The 21441-nt window shown below is 39.3% G+C and overlaps 1 long non-coding RNA gene across 1 annotated transcript; it reads right to left on the reverse strand.

Moving 5' to 3' along the window:
• Positions 1-215: 215 nt before the first annotated feature.
• Positions 216-10042, reverse strand: LOC121700853. The gene is made up of 3 exons (XR_006027311.1): positions 9963-10042; positions 7807-7809; positions 216-227 (listed from the first exon to the last, which is right to left on the reverse strand). It is a non-coding gene; the product is annotated as an uncharacterized LOC121700853 (long non-coding RNA).
• Between the last annotated feature and the right edge of the window lie 11399 nt (positions 10043-21441).

The following is a 21441-nucleotide window of genomic DNA, read 5'->3' on the forward strand; positions in this document are numbered from 1 at the left end:
CTCATCCTGACGGCGAAAATTAAAAAAAATCTGAAAAGTCAGAAAAAAATCAGACCAATTTTTTTTCATTTTTGTTGCCATAATTAATGCATCCAGAACGCAGCGGCGCGCCTGGTCTACAACCAACCCAAAAGGGCACATGTTACCCCGCTGCTCATCCAGCTACACTGGCTACCTATGGCGGCCCGCATCAAATTAAAGTGTCTAACGCTTGCCTACAAAGTAGTCTCCGGTTCTGCTCCCACCTACTTGAATGCCCTCATACAGACTTACACTACCTCCAGACCGCTGCGCTCCTCTGACGAACGACGTCTAGCTCTACCACCGGTACGCTCAAGCCAATCCAAACTTTTCTCATCTGTTGTTCCTCGTTGGTGGAACACACTGCCAGTTCCTACAAGGGCAGGAACATCCTTTTCCACGTTCAAAAAACTCCTGAAGACCCAGCTCTTTAGAGAACATCTACTCTCATAGCAACACTTACAACAAGTCTTACTGATCCTAGCACTCACCAACCGTTTTAAACTGACAAGTAACTGTTAAAATACAGCACTCACCGACGCACTTATTCTTACTGTACTCTAATGTGTTTTTTTTAAACTGTCCTAAAATTGTGAGAATTGTTCTAAAACTTACTGTTTACCATGTTGTTAGTCGCTTTGGTTAAAAAGCGTCAGCCAAATGTAATGTAATGTAATGTAATGCATTTCACATATCTAGATGTGAAATTAAAATAATTTGGACAATAATTGACAGATTTTGAAATTTGTCTAAAATCTCACTTTTTTCCTGAACCCGGACCTTAAAGGAACCATATGTAAGATTGTGGACAAAACTGGTACTGCAATCACTTTCAAAATACTGAAGAGCGGTGTATCCCTTCCTCCTCCCCCTGACTCGAGATTGCACACGCGGATGGTGAAACTCTACTGACTTCGTGATTAGTAGATAGATGGAGGGTGGCGCATCAGTTCAAAACACAACATGACATGACAAAACACAACATCAACAACAGTTGAGGGCTGCAACTTCACTTTTTAAATGACAATATCCTGGCTGGACTACTGTTGTCAGTGATATAAGTATTTGAAATGAACATGATTTCTTAATGTCTAGTGACATATCAGGGCCATTTTATGATTAATTTAAATATTTTTCTTACATACGGTTCCTTTAAAAACCCTCCGGCAACAGAGAGTATATAGCACTCAAAACCCACCTGTTGAAAACTTTTGAACTGTCAGACGCTGAGAGAGCCAGCAGGCTTTTTTCCCTTAAAGGACTGGGTGACAGCAAACCACCGTGGTCCGTATGCTGGATCTCTTGGGTGAGCACAGACCCGGAGGCTGGCTGAAGTGGCTGAGCGCTTTGGGTTGCACTATGTGCATGTTAAATGCGCTTTAAAAATAAATCTGACTTGACTTGACTTGACTTGACTTCCTGGCAAGTCAGGGACATTGTGTGGCCGCGCTTTTTCCCGCACACATCGCTCCTGTGACACTCATCGCTGCAACTACTTCTCGTCGGCAGCAGTCTTCTGGCCCCCAACAGTCTTCAGGCTTGTGTTTTTATCATGTCAAGTTTGGACCCAAGGCTAACAAATGTCGTTCGCCGTGCAGTTTCGGCGGTTCGGGAAATGCTAGGGCCGGCGCTCAGTAGTGGCCATGAGCGTCGGCCGCGTAGGCAGGCTGCTTTTCATCCGTGACAGCATCTCCGGACGCACAGAAGAGCGTCCTGCCTGCATTCTGTTTGGACATGGTGACTGACAGCCACGGCCCCCCTATGGAAGCTGCCAATGGTAGCCCCATCCGCACATATGGAACGAGGTACGTTGAATTGTGTTTCGGAGGACAGCGGTTTGGCTGGGACTTTGTTACAGCAAAGGTTGCCGTTCCCCTACTCGGAGCCAATTTTCTGTGTGCACATGGACTGTTGGTAGATGTTAAGAACCGCCGTTTGATTGACGCCGTCACATTTTGTTCTTATACGTGCAACGCTAAGCGGAACTGACTCCATGCTAGCATGCTATCAGCCTCAGATGACTTCCACCGTCTACTTGCCGAGTTCCCAGCGCTCACTCAGTCCACTTTCTCTGCATCCGCTGAGAATGGTGTGGAGCATCATCTCGCCACTACTGATCCACCCGTCTACGCTCGCGCTTGGCGCCTCAACCCGACCAAGCTTGCCGTTGCAAAGGCTGAATTTGCAAACATGGAATGCCTGGGTATAGTCCGTCGATCCGACAGCCCGTTGGCTTCACCCCTACACTTCGTCCCCAAACCGGGCGGCGGCTGGCGCCCGTGTGGCGACTACCGGCGGCTTAATGAGGCAACAACACCTGACCGATACCCAGTCCCGAACATACAGGATTTTTCAGCTCACCTGGCAGATAAGGTGATTTTTTCCAAGGTGGACCTTGTCCAGGGATATCATCAGGTACTGGTGCACCCACTGGACATTCCCAAAACAGCCGTGATCACGCCGTTTGGTGTTTTTGAGTTCCTGCGCATGCCTTAAAAACGCCGCCCAATCTTTTCAACGCCTCATGGACTCTGTTTTGCGGGACCTACCTTTTCTTTTTGTGTACCTGGATGACATCCTCGTAGCGAGCACGTCCAAGTCTCAACACCTGGCGCACCTCCGAACACTTTTTGAGCGACTTAGACAACACGGGCTAATTGTCAACCCCGCCAAGTGCCAGTTTGGTCTCTCCACCGTTGACTTCCTGGGACACAGAGTCACTAAGGACAGTGCAGTCCCCATCAAAGGTGGAGGCAGTAACAAAGTTCCCACGCCCGCTCACTGTCAAATCCCTACAGGTGTTCCTGGGCATGGTGAATTTTTACCACCGTTTCATCCCTCGAGCTGCTCAGCTTATGCGGCCTTTGCACGAGAAAGGTAAGCCCAAGCACCTTGTGGTGGTCAGAGAGCCATCTATGGTCTCTCCCACCCAGGTTCGAAAGCGTCACAGAGACTGGTTGCAGCAAAGTTTGTCTGGCACGGCCTCAAGAAGGACGTTAGGGACTGGACTAACACCTGTGTTGAGTGCCAACGGGCCAAAGTACACCGTCACACTAAAGCACAGCTAGAGTTGTTCCCGGTTCCAGAGAGACGTTTTGACCATGTGAATGTAGATCTGGTCGGCCCTCTGCCATCTTCTCACGGTTTCACATACCTGTTAACCATGGTTGACAGGACCACCCGCTGGCCTGAAGCTGTGCCACTGACTTCTGTGGCGACTGTTGAGATGACACGGGCATTTATCGGAACCTGGGTTGCTCGTTTCGGCACCCCCTATATATCCTGTGACCGAGGCGCGCAGGACCGAGGCGCTTCCACGTCTGAGCTGTGGAATGCTGTCGCAGAGAGCCTCGGGGTGAAACTCCACCACACGACTGCATATCACTCGCAGGCTAACGGACTCTGTGAACGTTTTCATAGGTCAATGAAGGCTACCCTGTGTGCCAGCCTCAAAGACAGCAACTGGATCGACAAACTCCCGTGGGTGATGTCAGGACCGCGCCAAAGGAGGACTTACAGCCGCTGCGGGTCCCAGGGGATTTTGTCCCTAGCACCACGGTTACTTGGTCTGCTTACTCTTCAGCGGTCAACTCTATTGGACAATGCGAGGCTTTTCGCACCTGTCCCTACTTCCCGTCACGGCCTCCCTCAGTCGCACATTCCCACTGGGCTTCAGACAGCTGATTATGTTTTCATGCGCCACGATGCCTACAGAGGACCGTGTTTTGGAGGCAGGAGACAAACATTTTGTGGTGGACATGGGCGGCAAACCGGAGCGACTCTCCATTGACCGCCTCAAACCGGCTCACTTGGATGTGGCCAGGCCCGTTGACCTGGCCCAGCCCCCACGACGCGGACGGCCTCCAGCTCTGCCCCCACCCCCTACTCCCCTCTCTCCCAAGCCATGCCCGTGTCATGACGGGACACCTGCCGCAGTTGGGTCTCATCGACCTCCGGTACAGCACATCCGTTGTGAACGGTTAATACGCCTACCTCCCCGTTGACTGTTGATTGTACTTCTGATATGGTGAATTCTGGGGGAATGTGACCGGCATAATTCACCTTTGTTATTAAGTGTGGTTCTACACACCGTTTATATTAAACACAGCACTTTGTTCTGTCTGTAGTTACTTCATGTGTAAGTATAACTGTTCAGGGATCGTGGTCCCTTTAAATGTTATGAATGTGTGATGACGTGTAGTCCCATGCCGGTTTTGTTGCTGGACAGCGCCATTTTAGTTTCAGTGTTTTTTTCTATGTAAATAAACGACACACGCATTTATGTGCTCAACGTGAGAAATTGTCTCTTTCGATTTCCTGCAATTTCCACAGCAAAATCATTCCAAGACCTTAAATCAGTTATAATTAACCTTAGTGTAGGGGGCATTTCAGGAAATAACATTATTAAATTTCCATTGTTATCAGTTCAAACTACTCACTCCACCACACAACATTATATATGTTTCATTTTGTCACTTTCATATGTTTTGCTCACTTTCATATGTTTGAAATGAAATTATACATTCTTCATTGTTATCTACACAATTTCATTGCATTAACAAGGCAAAACAATCCCAACAACCTTGTAATAAGTATAAAATGACTTTGCAATGTCACAAATGATATTGCAAGGTTATTTGCATTATTCCATACTTATTTCAAGGTTGCTATTATATTAGTAATTATATGCAAGTTCATTCACAAATTCAATTTTGATTTCAAGGTTGTTGGAACGTTTTTTTTATTTCAATTATATTCCAACAGCATTTCAATGTCCTTCTGTTGTTTTAGCCATGATGTTAAAATGTAATTTGCATGTAAGTTATTCCATAGGTTATTATATACATATTGCAAGGATGTTGGAATGGTTTTGCTAAGTTATTGCAAGGTAATCACAATGTTATTATGCCACCTTATATAAAAGTATAGTAAGTATATAAAAACATTGCAATTTCATAACAATAGCATGGCAAAAACATCCCAAGAACCTTGAAATAATTATATAATAAAGCAGTGGTAGTATGTGGCAGAGACCAGTATTTCACCAAGGCATCAACTGGATAACAGAGTACTGTCAGCCAATAGAACAAATTAACCCTTTCGTGCCCGTGCCGAACATTCCATTGTTGCTGCTGGATGACCTCCACACAAAAAACCTTTTTTCCTGAATATAATACACACCAAAAATGGGATATACATTCCATTGTAATGAAAAGGATCAGTTCTATGAAATGATGTAAAATACATATGGTAATTACAGTAATATGAACAGTATTTAAAAACCCTCTCCAAAAATGTATATCCTGTATATTTCATTCACATAAAAATGAATTTTCATCATATTTCTCTACAAGATAGAGAAAAATATATCTATAAGACATGTTCAGCAAGCTGTGGGCTATTTAACAAAAAAGACTGTATTGGAATAACATTAACATTTCAAAAGTTACGATAATTTTAGTGATCATTGTAAAAAAAATGCAGGAAACGGGATTTAGAATGTTGACAGAATTTCACAGAAGTCACTTATTCACCAACAAAATAAAAGTATGCATTTATGTATAAGTGTATAAGTGTAATCTAGGAATCAACATCACTCAAAACTCAATGTGTTCTAAACATTTGAAAGTGGATTACATACTTAGAACAAGCCTGTGGAGAATAAACACATACACACAAACTTATACTCAAACTCAAAAACACCCACACAGACACACTTACAGAGTAGGATAGGGAAAGGTGGGGTGGGGAAGCTAAAGGTTGAACACAGAAGATCTATGACTCATTACTAAACGCAACCGCTGACAGCAATTTGTTTATCAATAAAACAAATTCGCCTACCGTTACACTCCAGGGCCATACAATCTACTTTAGTTTTATTATGTACCTTTTTTATAACAAGCTCCTGTTGTACAGGAATATGTACTTGATGGTTGAAGCAGCTGAAGGTGACGCAAAATTGTCAACGGAAATGCCTGCCGGCTGTTGTGATAGATAGCATTCCTTCTTGTGCCTATTTCACAAAAGCAGAATTAAGGCATCCGGGATAAGTTACTCAATGAATCCAAAACAAGAGTTTACAGGCTTAATTGGTTGCACAACAAGCAAGCCAGGACGAGCAGACACAGATTCATCAAGCCAGGTGAAACCTATCCGCGCTCATGGCTCCCTCAAATAGACCCCGTCACCGATCACAGATTCACTAATTCACCATGGCAACTAGAGCGTCTTCATTGCTTCTTCTACGGTGTGAAGTAGGTAGCGATAGCATTTTCACAACAGCAACAAACAGCAACACATCTGTTTAAGGGAATATTGCAGCTAGTGCCGCGACCACCACGCGCGAAATGGTTAGGCACTCCCGTGACATCACGTTGCATGACAGATCAGGAATGGCGAGTATGTAAGAGTTAATTAATGATCACAAACGTTTAAATAATGACAGTGACATATAACAATGTGTAGTGGGCAGTGGAATTGGTTTCCGTTTGTGGTGACTGCTGACTGAGATAAGGGATGAGATTAAATAGATCCTGGAATTTAGCCTAGTCTGGAGCACGCTAGCTCCACAGAATAAATCGCCATGGTAACTTATACCATAACATTTCCTGCTGCCCCCTATCCTGATTTTGTGCAACTGGATCACGTATAAATTGAGCCAGGATAACAAAGATATCCCGCCTTATTCCCTTATCCTAGTTTTGTGCAATAGTTCCCCAGGTTGGTAAAATCACATGACAACAATGTGAGTAAAAAACATGAGTAAAAAAGAACATAATTCTATTTCACACAGTGTGTAGAAGTCTGCACCATCCTAAGCACGGCACAAAAATCTATACATTCTTCCTCCATCCCCTCATTGTCTTCAGCATTATGAGCGCAAGCTCATGAGCAGTCAGCTACCTCTTCAGGCTTGTGAGGTATAGGTAGGTCTTGTCATCCTCCATCTGAAACAACAGCAAAATCATACAAATACCTATATATAATGTGAAAAATAAAATCACAAAACTACAGATTTGTGCATGTATGTATGTACTCAAAAGATGAGGTAGCCTAAACTATTGAAGCATCCTCAGAATATACTCGAAATATTTCCAAGTATGAAATCTGATTGCCTGGCTGGCATCAAGATAAAGACAGATTACATTTCTCCTAGTAACAAACTGCTGAAATGCAAAAATGACATTTCTGACAGAATATTTGATTTCACATCAGTTTTCTATAACTACATATTGAGAGGAGTTGTGCTTCATCTATTTCAAGTCATGCCATCTTAGAAAATGTTGAGACAAGCACGTCTGATGTTTTGTCATTTAAAAGTTAGCAGGCTAAAATAATTCACACTACAGAATGTACTACAGGTAACAACCCGAGGGAAAGCAATAAGTTAATTACATTTCTGACAGAATATGTGATTTCACATCTTATTTTCTAGAACTACACATTGAGAGGAGTAAAAATATTGCTAAACTCATTTCACGTAACGCAACTTGAAACGCGGCTCCCATTGATTTATTCAGCTTTGGTTTGCTATACTGTCTTGCCAATATAATGCTTACTTAACAATCAAATTGGTACTAGAAAACAAACGTACCTACAGGTTTGTGCCCGTGCCGAACCTTCCATTGTTGCTGCTGGATGACCTCCACACAAAAAACCTTATTTCCTGAATATAATACATACCAAAAATGGGATATACATACCATTGTAATGAAAAGGATCAGTTCTATGAAATGATGTAAAATACATATGGTAATTACAGTAATATGAACAGTATTTAAAAACCCTCTCCAAAAATGTATATCCTGTATATTTCATTCACATAAAAATGAATTGTCATCATATTTCTCTACATATATCTATAAGACATGTTCAGCAAGCTGTGGGCTATTTAACAAAAAAGACTGTATTGGAATAACATTAACATTTCAAAAGTTACGATAATTTTAGTGATCATTGTAAAAAAATGCAGGAAACGGGATTTAGAATGTTGACAGAATTTCACAGAAGTCACAGTATAATGCTTACTAAACAATCAAATTGGTACTAGAAAACAAACGTACCTACAGGTTAGAAAAGGTTAGAAAAAAAAACGAGAATATTGCAAGCAGTTCAGAATTATACAGCTAGCTAGTTTCGTGACGATGCACTATGAAATTCTTTATATAAAGAAGCCTAGGCAGAACAGGACAGTACATTTTCATGCAATGGACTATTATCACTAACCCTATTATCCTCTTTATTATTCTTTTTCCGATCAAATTCAACGTCTAATGCGATGGAAGCCGCTGGTCTTGAAACAGACTTTTTATATTTACGATAAAAAAACGAGCAATAAATTCCGCCATGGCGGCAACCTTTTGCATTATGACGTGACCTGCAGCTGAAAGCGATAAACCGCTGCAATCTGGAGCTGTGACTCTTCTTAACTTTATGGTCTGACCAGCCTGCCATGATTCCCATTTTACTTGCACGTAAAACTCTCCTTCAGAGGCACATTTCTAATACAGACAGGTTTTTGGTATTGACTCATTAATCTCGTCAAACATTATGTTGTGTGAAATGTTAGGTAAGCCAAACTAGCGTTATAACGTTAGGGAAATGGTTAACGTTAGCACTTTGCTACCCTATCGGTATTCATTATGTAAGGAAACCCATTTAATAAACGTCAACTTTAAAGTGACTGGTTAGCTGTAGATTTCGACAACGTTAGCTAACCACAACCAAACCTAACGTAGCTCCCAGCTAAGCATGTGCTCAGCAGCGTTTTAACTAATGTTGACGTTAACCAGACGGTACGAATACTATGGCTCTGGGTCGATTAAATACACCTGTGGGAAAGGATGTCTTTAAACCTGATGATAGTCATGAATATGATACTGTTAAGAAAAGGACCGTATGCCCAAAGTCTGCCACACTACAAAACTTGAGGTATAACATAGACTATGTTTACTTGGCCTACTACTACTACTACTAATTTCTGCATTATTCTGGCCTATAAATTAAAGCACAGCCTGGCACATGAATCAAGCTTTCCAGTTGTAGTACATCCTATAAGTACATCGTAATATCTAGAAAAAAAGTTTCTGATAACCAACTATGCTATTAGCTGTTAAAACTAATAGCGGAGTTGGTTATCACAATATACTAAGAATGGTCTAAGGAATTGTCCGGAGTAAAATGCACTCTAGATCAATTTACGGATGATTGGGAGTACATACGTTGAGTTGACAAAATTCTTACAGGTGATCTAGTATTAAGTGTTCTCACCAATCTAATATTGACCATCAAATGTCCAATTGCCCGTTTAGGCATTCAAAAAGGCATTCGAACAGTTTGATAATGTTGGAGGTTATTGTGCAGTATTGGAAATATAGGATAGTAATTTGATCATACAGTTTTGAATGTTAAAAGTGAATAAACGTTTTTGAGAGGTGGATAAACTCTAATAAGAGGTGGTTAAGGCCTAAACTCTATTTCTGAAATTTCAGAGGTGGAATAAACTGCGTTTACTCGCGTTTAGCCTCCACTACATCCTAATTTTGCGCTCATACGCCTACTCCCAGCTTCGTAACAGAAAGGTAATATTTGACTGTAAACTATACATATTTTATATCATAATATAGCCTACACAACCAAGGGACGAAAGTTATCCTCTGAAAGTAGGGCATCTTCATATTTAGTGTTGCTTCGGAGTTGTGTAAAGAGGTGCAGAGCGCGCACCTGTTTGCTTTTTTTGACCGGCAGTGCCCAAGATCAGAATAATGGAGGATAAAATATAAATGTAAGTCTAAAGCAAACAATAAAGGACAATGTTTAAGCCATTGAACATTATTGAAAGAAAATTATAGCAAAGATATGCAGAATGAATGAAAAATGACCGGCGAACTAGGCTACTAGGCTACTTTTTCTACAAACATACGAAACATACATATATTTACAAACATACGAAATGTTGATTATTGACATTACTGCAAGCAGAAGGAATGAAAGCAAGCAGAGGACAATGAACATGGATGCAAAGCTTTGCTGGAATATATAATTTTACATAAGCTAAATATTTTAGGCCATTGATTTCATTAATATATATGCTAATGATATTTATGAGGGGGTGTAAACACAAGGTGGAGACCTAAAACCATCCGGCTGCACACAAGATGACGTTCATTTGTGATTTATAATGGGCACATCTGGAAGGGTGGTGTAAATACGTTTTTTTGTGCGTACGTTCGTTTTCTCTGAATCACACGTGCGATCATTTCAGGGGCCTCATTAAAGAAAAATATCTTTGCCCTTATCCTATCTTAAATTAAGTTTCAAAGATAGGAAAAATCCTATATTCCTATTATAGAAGCACTTCCTAAACTCATGGCTGTGTCCTATCTTATCTCAGACCTATCTTATCTTAACTGTTATCTGTAACAGTTAGATTTTTAAATTGATAATCGTTTCTATGATTAAAATGTGTACGAGACTGCCTTTATCTATGATTAGAATGTCAGATTACAAAGATGGTATTCTAAAGAATCTTTTACAGTTGGTTGCTCAAGATGGACAAACCATAATATCAGAGAAATAGGCCTTGGGTTAGGCCTATGTAGGATGCAAGAGAGTGTGTCAATATTTATTTATTTGCTGTATAGGATGAAAAACAAAAAACATAATTATAATAATAAATAATAGTGTAATATTCTGTAATAAAGATTAATATTTATTTGTTATAAATGTTGTAAATGATTAAAACACATAGCTTATAGGCCTACATCTTTAAGTTTTCACTTAATTAACTAATTTTGTAAAAAAAAAACCGTTATGATGTCCCTAACAGTCATGTTCATCATTTTGTCTTAGGCTATGCTCAACAATACTGTTGCAGTCAGTTTTGGCAGTTATTTTGCATTAGCCTAAGTTAGGAAATTCTTGAGTTAGGATGGTTCTGTAATGGCCAAATTCCTATCATTAGATAGGATTTTTTCCTAAAGTAGAGTAGACAAAAGGTAATGAAATAAACACCTAAATGTGTAAATCAGACTTTGTTGTTGTAGTGTCAAAAAATACATGCCATGGTAACAAATTAGCCAAAAATCTTAAAATTGACCAGTGCATGAAAAAACGATGTTTTCACCTGCCGTGTCTCGCATTAACTGGAAAGTTAACGTAATTACAGACGTTAACGTACAGATAATGACGCTCTGGTTCTAGTACATCAGGTCACTTTGTATAAAATCAATCATCTAGAATTATGAATGCAGACTGCATTGATTTATTATATTGTATGTTATAGCTTCTACCATTTGAGTTAAAGCTAACAAATATGCTCCTGTTTTTATTTAACCCATTTGTTAACGTTGTAAACCGCTTGTTTGTGTATCAAATAGGCCATCCTACGTTTTCATTCGACGCTGTTGCTTCTTATGTAGCCTAAGTAAACACTATCACGGTATGCTATCATAGTTTGTCTTTCATTAGAATGTATGGTGCTTAATTAATACTCCTATAATGGAATTCATGAAAGCCATGAATAGGTTACTCTTACGAAATGGACCATACAACCAAAGTCTTGTTAAAACAAGAATACAGAAAAACAGCATACAGAAGTTGAGCTATAACGTTTGTGTTGTCTACATAGGCTACAAAAGGCCTACTTGGCCTACTCTCTACTCTTGGCCTTTCTGCCTTCATTCTGGCATACATTAACCCTTACAAGCCCGACCGTTCTAATTTCGTTAAAATTTTAACGATGACCAATCATCTAATATCTAAGCTGTCCAATGACTGATTTTATTTCTGAAATCTTCCCCGTAATGCTGACAACATAAGCTTCAATTTGATATGATTGGTTAAGGGGTTTATGGCGCGAAATGTTTTGGATACTTGAAGATGAGTCGTGAAAAAAACTTTTCACTTCAGTCGTACATTTTAACATGGACCGCTAGATGCCACCTGCACTTCGTTGGAGTTTACCTCGACTGGAAACCACACAGCTGGATAAACTGAGGTAATATATATTTTACATCGTTTCTAGTTATGGTTAATCTTAATTTGTAGTCATAAAATCATGTTATTTGATAGTAATATGCTTTCTCATCAGCGTCAACATTATGGCATAGCGGGGGCTAAGTGCATCGTCATGTAACTTTAGCTAGCTGCATTACTCTGAACTGCTTGCAGTATTCTCGTTTGCTTTTTATATCAGTTATTTTCATTTGACAATTTCATTTAAAAACCTGTTAGTATATAACCTAAGTTTGTTTTCTAGTACCAATTTGCTTGTTAGGTAAGCATTATATTGGCAAGTCAGTATAGGATACCAAAGCTGAATAAATCAATGGGCGCCGCGTTTCTAAGTTGCGTTCTCTTACATGAAATAAGTTGAGCGATATTTTTACTCCTCTCAATATGTAGTTGGCAGGCATTTCCGTCAAAATTTTGACGGCATTTCCGTCAAAATTTCAGCCTCGCCTTCAGCTGCTCCAACTACTACTCTGTCATCTTTTCAACAAGTACATATTCCTGTACAGCAGGAGCCAAAGAAAAATTGTTGGCTTTGTTATAAAAACAATACATAATATCACTAAAGTAGCTTGTATGGCCTGGAGTTTTGCGGTAGGTGACTGCTTTTTTGGTAAACAAAATTGCTGTCAGATTTGGCATTCTAAAGAAGGGGATGCGTTTCGTTATGAGTCATAGGTCCTCTGTGTTTAACCTTCAGGTTCCCCACCCCACCTTTCCCTATCCTCCTCTGTGTGTGTGTGTGTGTGTGTGTGAGTTTGTGTTTATATGTGTGTATGTGTTTATTCTCAACAGGCTTGTTCTATGTAATCTAATGATGTTGAAGTTGATTGTATTCCTAGCTTTTCATAAATAATACATTTTATAGATGTATATCATTTTCATATTACACTAATTTATATAAGGAAGTTTTATCTGTTGAATCAAATGTATTCTATGTCTCTTCTGAATTGATCTTCAATAAATATACAGTATACTTACTTCCTGTATTACTGGTAAGGTACATGTTTTTCTTTTATATATCATTATTGTTGACTGTAGCATTTGCTTATATACAAATAAATGGTTTATTCTTATGGACCAAATACATCTAAACCATTGTGTCTGACTTCATTATTAGTTTTTATGCATACTTTTATGTTTTTGGTGAGAAAGAGAATGCGAATTCTGTCAACATTCTAAATCCCGTTTCCTGCATTTTTATACACTTATCACTTAATTTATCATAACTTTTGAAAGGTTAATGGTATTACAATTCAGTCTTTTTTGTTAAATAGCCCACAACTTGCTGAACATGTCATACACTCTATATTTTTCTCTATCTCGTATAGAAATATGATGAAAATTCATTTTTATGCGAATGAAATTCTATTTTAACAAATTTCGGTATACATTTGGAGAGGATTTTCAAAGACTGTTCATTACTATATCAACATTACCAACCATCATTTGATAGAACTGACCCTTCTGATTACAATGGTATGTATATCCCATTGATGGTATGTATTATACTCAAGAAATAAGGTTTTTTGTTTAAGGAGGTCATCCAGCATCAAAAATGGAATGTTCGGCACGGGCACGAAAGGGTTAAAGCGTAACCTGGCATGTGAATAAGCTTTCCAGTTGTAGTACAATGGAGGAAAAACGTGGTTGTAAGTGGTACTATAGGGAACATATAAGGTAGATTCCCTTATATTCAGTCAACGGAAATGGTTACCACTTAAGCAATAATGGCTTTGCGAAATACACCCCCTGCCTGCTAGATCAGCAGCATCAGGATCAAGATGCTAATACAGTCCTCCAAGGCCTTGAGACTGAGGGAAAAGTCGATTACCAATTGTGGTGACTATTTTGTCGCTTGCTTGGTGTGGTTCATAGGCTGCTGTTGAAAATATGTGCATCATTCACACTGCCGGGCCATCTCGTTACATTGAGAATGCGCATTTTGTTGTCCCAAACCATTTGACAGTTTATAAAGCTGTAATGGAAACAGTAATATTATAAAAATAATGTTATTACTTATTTATATTATTGCAAAACGTCTGCACGTTTGACATATCAAAGTGTTTCACAACCGTTAAAGTCAGTTTTTAATTATGTATACCGCACAAATGCCTTTTGCCTTAGTGCATATTTGTTATGTTTAGGCAGACCAAATTATCAGGTGATGTAGCCTTATGTTGACTCGTAAAGGCTGGATTTACGCACGGTGCCTTCGAAAATGAGTGGAATGTGCAAGTACACCTCGCTACAGCCTGCGGGAAGGCGCAAGTACACCTCGCTTGCAGCCCACTATTCCAAGCACCCCAAGCGTACATGAACGTAAAACTTCGTGGAGATCTCTCTGCGCTTCCTTATTTGCTATAGTTATATCGTTGGGGTGAAGTACAGCGTTGTAATGTTCTAATCACGACAATTGATTGATTTAATTTCATTAACACAGTTGACGGGTGATGGAAGAATCAGATTCCAGATTTCCACAAGACTAGTTCACGATTTACATGCAATGGTAATTCACTGGAATTACATTTTCTAGTTATTACTAGCCTTCTTCGAAGTCCTCTTATTCTTATGACAGTGTAAATGCACTCTACTGCTATCCGATTTCTTCTTATTATTATTATTATTTCAACTGGTGGCAGTAATGCACCTATGAAGCCTGAAAGCTAAAGCACACAGTGAACTGTAAAGGAAAGAATACATTTTTTGGCTAATGTGTCTGCTAATATGAAGAAAGGATACATTTGGCTAGCTAGAATTCTAACGTGAAGAATCGATGGTAAGCGTTTTATCGTTTGTACAACCTCTCCTAAACTGGTATTCCGCAAGATGCAACACGGAAATAGGAAGAGGCCACTCAATGACTTCTGATACAAAGACTTCAAATGGTATCACTTTCAAATGACCCATCGTCAGTCTTCAAATCAGAATCAGGCTGGAAGCAAGACGGTGGCTTCAAAGACCATTCCAAATCAAACCATTGTAAAAATAGTCGTTGAAAGAATTGTGTAAATATGATGTAGTTGTTCCTCATGCTATGTGTGTGTCTCCGTGTGTGTTTGTTTTAATGTACGCAAACTGGCAGTGAAAGTGTTTTCTCTTATCAACAAAAGGGGAAAGAGTTAAAGTAAAACTTGTTTAATTGAACGAAAAATGTGTGTATGATGATGTATGATTTCTGTTTAACCCTTTGCAGACCGCGCCGAACATTCCATTTTTTCATACTCGATGGCCTTATGGCACAAAAAGGCTTATTGTGTGGTTATGCTACATGACAGAGATATAATTTACCCACCATTATAATCAGGAGAAATAGCCCTTTCAAATGGTATAAAATATAATTAATAATTTTGAGGAGAACACACATATTATTTTAAAAATATCTTTAAAATTCAACCCCAAAAAACACAAAACGATCAGTTTGTCAAGATTAATCTAATTTTTCCCCCAATTTCTGTTGTAGATAGAGAAAAACTTAGAGTGTATGGGAGATTCACAATTTTGTCCTCTACTCAGTGATAAAAACATAATCAATGTATCACCTTTTGTTCAAAAGTTATGATAAATTTATTAGACCTTTGCAGACGGCACGAAACATTCCGTTTTTTCATACTTGATGCCCTTGTGAGACAAAAAGGCTTATTGTGTGGCCATGCTACATGACAGAGATAAGATATACCCACCATTGTAATCAGGAGAACTAGCCCTTTAAAATGGTACATATCATAGTTAATAAGTTTGAGGGTAACACACATTGTTTTTAAACAATACCTTCAAAATTCAACATCAAAAAACACGAAAATATCAATTTGTCAAGATGAATCTTACTTTTCACCTAATGTCTATTGTAGATAAAGTGTGTGAAAGATAGACAGTGTTGTGTTCTCCTCAGTGAAAAAAACAGAATCAATTTATCATCTTTGGTTCAGAAGTTATGATTAATTTACTCATAACTGCAAGTCGCAGTAACAAGTAGAATTTTTAAAGAGTAGGATGTTTTCCTTTCCTGGTTTGACATCTGACCAAAAATACACAGATATAATGGTCATGTAACAAATATAAGATGTTTTACCATAAAAACAAGATGCATAGCTAAATATAGGATGTCTTACTGTACTCTGAGGAGGCAAAATCAATTGTGGGGAGGAAAGATAAAGGCTGAAATAAAGACTAGGCAGGTGGTAACTGCTTCTCCGTGTGCTTCATTCTACTATGAAAACAAGAATAAGAGACACTGGCACATGTGTTAGGTTTACGAAAGAGGAAATAAATCATTTTATTTAGATAAGTCTTTAACAATTTCATTAAATAATCAGGAACAACAACTTCAGGTAAATAACATAAACATATGTTTACAAACAAGCAGTAACTATTAGAACTACAAGAATGACAAGACAACAGTATAACAAAGATCAACAAAATACTTTAACATGATGAACAAAGCATCAATTCATATTATAGCATAACAAAGCATCAATTCACATTCACACATATAAACAATTAAAACATTAGAAGAAATTCAATACATTTAACAACCATACAGCATATATTTCGATACAATATATAATTATCGATATAATTTGCCCTACATAAGGTGATACACTAACGCCGCATTCACACCAGATCTGTGGTGTGTGTGTTGTCACAGCTGTGGCATGTGTGTGTGTGTGTGTGTGTGTGTGTGTGTGTGTGTGTGTGTGTGTGTGTGTGTGTGTGTGTCCATCTAAGCCTAGCAGACGATGAGGTGTAAATGCTACTGGAGTTGGTGTCCCTGTCTGTGTTAGAAGGATAGGCAAAGTGTATGCTTTCTACCTGACATGGGACTTGACCAAGCTCAAAATAAAGAAATTGTCAGATAAGAAAATTAGAAATTGAATTACAAATCTAAGCAAACTATTATCACTATAATCCCTGTCATTATTGTTATAAGCAACACTCTTATCACAACCAGAAATGTGCATACGCCCAGTTGGGCGAACACACACACACACACACACACACACACACAAACATGCTTACCCATCTGAGGATGATGGGAGATTACTCTCCTCCTCTAGCACATCATTGTCTTCCTCTTCATCCAGAAACTACCCGTCCATGCCATCGTGCCATCGTGGTCCTTGGGGTCATGTTTGCCATCAGCAGTCGGCTGCTTTCACCTCAGTTGCACGTACTTCTCTCCCTCCATCTAAAATAACAAAAAAATCACAGGTCTGATAGTGAATAGGTTGTTTAGTTTTATTTTACATTACTTCCACATAATCTTAATCACCACCAACCATGACTCTTTTCACTAAAAGTATTTTTGTCACTAAAGGACTCCAATATTGCTTGGAGAGGTAACATTAGTCTCAGAGCTCACTATAAGTGTTATTGCCTTGGCTAAACTATACATAGCATACCAGCTTACAAGCAAACATTGATTCATGAACATGAGTCAGGAGATATGACAGAAAACATCTAAACAGCGTATGTATACACATACACACCGTACATAGGCTACTGCAGTTGCGTAAAGACAAAACACCCCCTTAGAAAATGATATGTCGACGAGTAGGCTTGGGTGTATGAGCTCCCATCATAGTTAGCCAACCAAAAACCTCATAATCGTAGCAGCCAACCTTACAGCCTAAAAGTTAAACAATACTAAGACACATTTCTAACAAATCTTCAGTCATGTATTGATGAAAACAGCAGTCAATGAATAAAATCCTTACGTTACACCATCGGTGATCAACACACTCACGTCGGTAACATAACATTAACGTTGTCATTCATGTCAGATGTTTCTATCTAAGTAAGCTAAGCAACTTGGCTACAAACAACTGTAAATTGTGCTATACATATTACGAAGGAATGAAAGGTTTATTTGACAATAAAATACCGATTAGGTGTACTTGACATAAAGTTGCCAGTCATGAAGCAGGGGAGTGAACTTTATCGCGACTACGCGTCAAGGACATGTTGCAGCCTCTCCTGATGCTAACGTTACCTAACTTAGCTAGTTTTCTGTATCATCAGATGACAAGCAAGCAATCGTTCAAAATAGAACAAATCGTTAAAGTTTCAGTCCTAGTAGGTCTGTAATCTTGGTTGACATATAGTAACCCCCAAAAATGACTGAAAATAATGAGTTTACTAAAGATTACGGTGTGCTAAAATACAAGCTGTCATATCAGCTGAAGTGAACACACACACGCATTATGTTACGGCCATGCATACAAGGTGTAATTACCAGGAAAAATAACTTTTAAAAACGATTTTGAAGTAATAACATGGATAACAAGTGGTAATAACATAAAAAGACTTGTTTTTACCTTAGATGATCCAGTAGTTTCTCCTTTGGACGACGTGAAGATCAACGATGCATAGTGCTTCCTGCTGTTTTTCCTCTAGTGGAGGGAGACGTCAACTCTTGATTTTTCCTTCACGTAGTAAAAGTAATTCGCGCCACAAATCCCTTAACTAATCATATCGCCAGAAAGCCTATGATGTGACGTTTTTGAGGAAGTTTTCATTGATAAAATTGGTTGGGGTATGGCGGAGTTATTAGACTGAACGTCATCGGTACTGGGGTACCGAAATTAGAACGTGCGGTCTGCAAAGGGTTAAAAATGTATTTCCACTGAAGTGTCTAATATATTTTAGTTTTATATTGTGCTTTCAATGCAAATTATAAATAAATGGGAAAATTGTTAAGAATTGTATTGGCTTTTTATTTTAGCATTTATCATTCAAGTGTTTGAACAAGGTAAGACTGGTGAAATGTATGCACCTTACTGCTGTTATGTAGTCTAGTTAGCTGTAGTGGGTAAACTGTGATCAAACCCAAATATTAATACCTATCCTTGTCTGTTTGAAGTGGGTATACTGAGATGGTGATGCTTTTTAAGTGGGTATACAAGAGACTTTCTGACGAGGAGACACAGCACTCAAAAAATCCTCCATAGAATGCATGGGGCTAGTTTGTAACGCCAATATGGCCGTTGTCTACAGATATCCCACCCCTTCCTCGGCAAAACTTCGACAATGTGAATACATCGAGCCAATCATGTGGTGTGATGTGAAGACATCGTGCCAATCATGTGTTTCGAACTTGCCGCTGGAGCAAGATTGGTGTCGTGAAGGGTGTCGTGAAGGGCGCACGCACATTTCTGCCGAATAGGATGCCCGATGAGTGCCCAAAAAGTGTTGCAATATGGCCGTTGAGTGGAGGGACTTGCCTAAAAGGACTTTGGGTACTGTACTGCGTATAGTCCTGCATATCACGTAGACTACGTGCCTCTGCCTTACTGAACAAGGGATTTTCTGTGTATGGATGTTGACGGGTTCTTAGCCCCTCAGTGTATGATGTGGCCCCTTTGTGACCCCTGTCTCAGAAAAATCCTAGAACCGCCACTGCTGTCAATTATACCATTTTATGCAAAAAATACAAACACATTAATTTGGATATATCCATATAATAATGACAAGGAATAAAAGGGGTTTACCTCTGAATTTATTCAAGAATGCAGGCTGCCTCATCTTGATAGGTTGAATATGTAGTAGATTGCAAACACAGCTGCAAGTCCCGTTGCAAATGTTGGTGTGATGCCGTCAGAGATTACACGGCCCTCACGGCCTTCAAGTCATAGCAACATGGGAATGCATGTTACCTTGTGAAAACGTTTGTAAACTCGAGATAAATGGCCAATATGATATATATAGTGCCTATCAATGAATATAAATGAAATGTATGTATACCAGGCAGTATCAGGTGAGGACTTGCAAGAAGACTGAGAGTTGTCTCAACGTCAGCTGCAGTAGCAGACATCTGTAGGGAACAAATACATCATGCCTACCATAATAAGATTTTAAAGAAGAAAAGATATAAACACACTACAGGTAGGTGAGAGTAACCCAGAAGCAAATGGGGAAGTAGCTACAGTCAAAATGCTAAATAAATTTGGCATTCCAAATTTAAAGGGTAACCATTTGTACAGGTCTTTCTACTGCATATGTCTAAAACGTAGCATGAACCCTTTTGTACCCCTGAAGTAATCTCTGATGGCTCTTCCACATTCCTCCATACTGAGTTCCAAGCTACGAAGCACATTGATGCCTGTGAGCAGCTCAAAATGGGCGTATATATATCTTGGCGTGAAAAGAAAAGGCTATTTTCTTTTCACATCTTCAATGTCTGGAGGTGGAAGTGCAATTTACATGGCAACGTTGTAGAGAGAATGTGAGCTCCATTAGATTTTTAACTTCTCTTTTTGCTCCACCTGCACCCTCCATCTGGTTTAGGTCTCTTGCCATTCTTGCAATTGCAGAACGAACTTCCTGTGGCATTTCTTCCCAAAAGACTTGGAATGTTTCTGGCCATGTTTTCAGTATCGTAGAAAGTCTGTTGCTTGGCTCACTGTTTCTTGATTGGCTTGAACATGAAAAGGTAATGATACTTTTCAGCAATAAAATATACTGCTGAATCCTTATGAAAAGGAACCACCTTGATTTTTCCAGTAACAAGCCCCTCATCATCATCAATCACAATGAGCATGTTCTTTCCCCTTCAAAGTCACTTCATTGGACTATCAGAGTATTTGTGGACTCAAAATTATGATGTGCAACTGCCTCTCTGATTACATCATTGTAGTCATCTGAGAAAAACTGTGTGCCGCTCTCCACGGAAACACATGAAGGTACCAGCACTCAGAAAGGCCTGATGTCTCTCTGCAAGAGTAGAACATGGATTCTTAAAGTTGCCAAATTTTCTCAAACACTGCTTAAAATATGTGTATTTGCTCTCAAATCTTAAAGTCCATAGGCGAATAAGTGGCCCAAATTGGACAATGCGGTCAGGATAATGACTTTAGTCGGTTGTCAGGAAAGGTTTAGATTCGGAAAGGTTTAGATTCATCAATCAGAACTCTTAGGTATGCTATCTGGCCATTTAAAATTGCAGGTGCACAACTGAGGGCCACAACTTCTCTTGGTTGCAAAACCAATTGCCATACTTTGGTTGTCACCTGGATTTTGTACTTTGTCTCCGATCAAAACAGGCAACATTCTCAGAAAATACTAATTCTGCACAGCATGTCCCCCAAGTTTCCCACCCTCTGGATTAACCTCACACGGTTTGTCATTAGCATCCCACAGTTTACTTGAACTGATTTATTCGTCGAATAACTCAAGATAGCTAAACATTTTAGCCTTCAAAAAGATCGTGGCCAAGACATGGAGGCAACCCTGACTGACATACATGGAAGTATTTGAGCGTATTAAACACAGAGTCAAACACCTCCACAAGATGTACACTGCCCTTCACTGCTCATTGTATGACTGTATGACTGCACTGTGCGTTTTGTGACCTGGATAAGAGGATCTGCATGGAACGCTTCTCTGCTATCACAATATCTGCAGAAGTGT

The sequence above is a fragment of the Alosa sapidissima genome, unplaced genomic scaffold (assembly GCF_018492685.1).
Source record: "Alosa sapidissima isolate fAloSap1 unplaced genomic scaffold, fAloSap1.pri scaffold_48_ctg1, whole genome shotgun sequence".
Taxonomy (NCBI): domain Eukaryota; kingdom Metazoa; phylum Chordata; class Actinopteri; order Clupeiformes; family Clupeidae; genus Alosa; species Alosa sapidissima.